Raw genomic sequence first — 3,455 nt, 5'->3', positions numbered from 1 at the left:
AAATACTAATGCATGAAAATCCTAACCTCAAAAAAATCACCCGTTATATGGCCAATGTATTATCTATGGTCGCAGTCTGCAACCCTTTCCAATAATACTCTAGAAAGATTAGAAGGCATTGAGCGCTTTCTTTCACCGCTCTACAATATTCCTTTTCGAAGAAAGCTTAGAGTCGTAATAAACCTTCAGAATGCGTCGGCTCTTCTACAAATTTAAGATTTGCGCCATTGTGGGATGGAGTTCGAAAGTTGTTTATCTTGTACAAGTATTTAAGTTAAGGTCTATTTTTCCTACTTGGCAGTTGGCATACACCTTATTTCTACGCTTTGTTTGCGCTTTTAACTCATTCGTGCTTGCGTACTTGAACACCCTTTTAAATAATGGGGCTACCCATTTTATCGGTCAGCCAAGCATGCCTAAGCAATTTTCTTACCATTTAGCTTATAGAAATGCGTGCAATTATGTATAAGCATATGAGTGGTTTTATATGCACATATATACTGAATACTAATGCAAAAACATTTGTCTTCTACATGTATGTGATAAAAAAGTAGCTCAGTTCAAAAAATAGAAGTTCAATGCATCCATGAATCAAATTATTCAACAACTTAAATTGCTAATAATTTTGTCTTTTTAAACGACTTCAAAAAAGTAAGAGTTTATCAGTTCGTCGGAATACTTTTTTTGTACAAATGTTACCGCATAAATTTGGACAACATTAACCGATTTTTATGGATTTTAAAAGAAATGGTGGTACCTCCGTGGTGCTTCGATACTAATTTTGTTTGTTTCTTACATTTTTATATGAGAATTACAGTCGGTTTTTTTTTTGCTTTAAAATTAATTGTTCAATAACAGCCTCTTCAAAGTTAAGTTGAGTAAATTGGGCTGGCCAACTTTATTTTATGTGCTTCAAACAAATCAATATGAACCAGTAAACGTTAGGCTTTCAAGATCTATTGTGCCCCCTTCATGGATTTATAGAGTGTCTATTAACCCATTATACAAGAGAAACTTTTGTATTGAGTCTAGATTTCTGGATTTCACTACGCCTTCGGTTATCAAATGTTCACTCAGATGTCTCTTACGTTTGTGCATTAGTCTAGGACACCTTTCCAAGGTGTACTGTGCAGTTTCGATATCCGCTTTGCAAGTAAATCCCCAGTTTAGTCAGGTGATAATTCAGCATGCAATGTCTTGGCGATTTTTTTTTTGATGTTCACAATATTTTTCAAGCTAAATTTTTGTTAATTTTTGATAAAATTACTGTTCATGCTATAACCAAGAGTCTTGATCCGAGACCATATAGATCAGTTCAAGGTTTCAAACTTAACACAAAATCTAACAAATTTTCCTGAAAATTTTGAACTTTTAAATTTCTGGGTACGCAGTTTTATAGCTTATAAAATTTTAGTAAAATAAAACGTTTCAATAGCTTAAATATATAGCATTGATGTTTAATCATTTGTTTTTTTTTTGTGATTGCCTTGATGTTTAATCATTTGTTGTTTTTTTTTTTGGTGATGGTCTTAAAATGAATTTTTTATGAAAATTGCGAGAGAATTCACACACAAAAATTTGAAAAATCGTCGCCAGATTTTATAAATTTTAGAAATTACGTATATGAAGGAATCCGCAAAAGACCAGCAGACAAAAATTTTTGAAAATAAACTTGCATTTCTAGCCGCTTGAAATATATTTTATTATACAAAAATTTTATTGGCTGTAAAACTGCATACTCAAAATTCAGAATGAAAGGTTGCAGTTTTATAGCCCATACAAATTTAGTCTCGTCAAGTGCAAGTTTCAAGCATCTAGAAAATATTTTTAATATTTTTTTTTGCTGACGGTTTTTTGCACTTTTTTCCGTATAAGCATAAATTTCTTATGAAATAAAATGCGGAAAACGGTTCGCAAAAAAATTTTTGCTTGCACTTGCACTTCATGAGGCTAAAATTGTGGGTTATAAAATCGCATACACAAAAATATTTTAAAGATTCAGATTAAAAAGCTCGAAATCTTGATGAAAATTTAATGAATTTCTAAATTTTTAATAAAGTTTGAACCTCTGATTTATATGGTTTAAGCTAAAGCTTGGAAAACTATTATAGAACCAAAAAAATCTTACTTGTGAATGTTTAAAAAAATCGACACGTGAACACTTGTGAGAGTCACTGTAAGTAATATATATATATTATTAATATAAACTAAATCAGACCATAAATGCAGGTTTTCGAAATATTATAGTGAACCTGGCGCCACCTACATTCCAAATATGAACCAAATCGGACATAAATGTGGGTTCTGAAATATTTCGACTCTATGATCTAAGCTTGAAATTTGAAGACACTAGCATCGGGATGGTGGGGTAAAAATTGACTGCATACTCCCAAATCTGTGCGAAAGCTTTTGCCTTTACAGTAGGTGCCATCAGTAGTGTGTTTAGACACAGCAAGCAAACGATAAGTAGTTACTCAAAAATGCATAATAATTGTTAAAATAACATTTGAAAAGAGCCTAAAACAGTAGTAATTTCGCATTAATTTCAAGGTGTGCCACGACACTGTGAGGGCGTATGAGTGACAGTGAATGCATTAAAATTAAAAGCGGAAATGAGGGTCTGAAAGATACAAAATTAACGAAAATCACAAACGTTAAATGCTGAAACTAACGCACAATACAACAACTTTTTATTTTAATATTTTTAATCTCACAAATAAATAGACAATGACATTCCTTCCTCTTTTTATTAGGCTTTGACGGTCAATCCAATTTGCGCTAGTAAATTAAGTCTAAGTGAGATTTTAGCTTCATTCTCGCAGTATGCTAAATAATTATGAAAAAAAAGTTCCAAATACAATAGCAAAAATTCTGCGAATTAAATGAATTTTTTGTCCACTGACTCGTATGTGTTGCTAAAATATCCACAATTGTTCACACAGTTTACGCAGCATTGGTTTTTTTAAATTGAGCAAATATTGTGGAAAGAAAAAAAAGAAAGAACTTCGCATAAGAAAATGGGTACATTCCTCTCACAAATTTATTTATTTATTTTTAATTAATTTTTTAAGTAAGTAAACTTTCTATTCAATTTCTAACAGTTTCTATTATTTTTAAAGTTAATTTATATACATATGTACCTATACATTCATACATATGGATATGTGAGTACAAACCTCAAAAAATCATAAAATTAATTAAATACTAGCCTTGGATCCAGTCTTAAGATGCATCGCAGACTAATTTAATGATGAGTATCTATCTACAAACAGCTATCAAATTGAAATTTTACCACTTCCTAAGGTACACCCTTGGCATCAACGAAAAAAAAACTTTAAAATAAATTTGACCTATGTCCAATTAGTATAGCGAATTTATAAACATGCATACACAAATAAGAAAGAAACAAAAGAAGATACTTTTTCGTATTTAAAGGTTCAATTCTGATTATGAAA

This window comes from Rhagoletis pomonella, unplaced genomic scaffold (assembly GCF_013731165.1).
Source record: "Rhagoletis pomonella isolate Grant_MI unplaced genomic scaffold, Rhpom_1.0 Rhpom_scaffold_00008, whole genome shotgun sequence".
Classification (NCBI taxonomy): domain Eukaryota; kingdom Metazoa; phylum Arthropoda; class Insecta; order Diptera; family Tephritidae; genus Rhagoletis; species Rhagoletis pomonella.
This window is presented reverse-complemented; position numbering follows the sequence as displayed.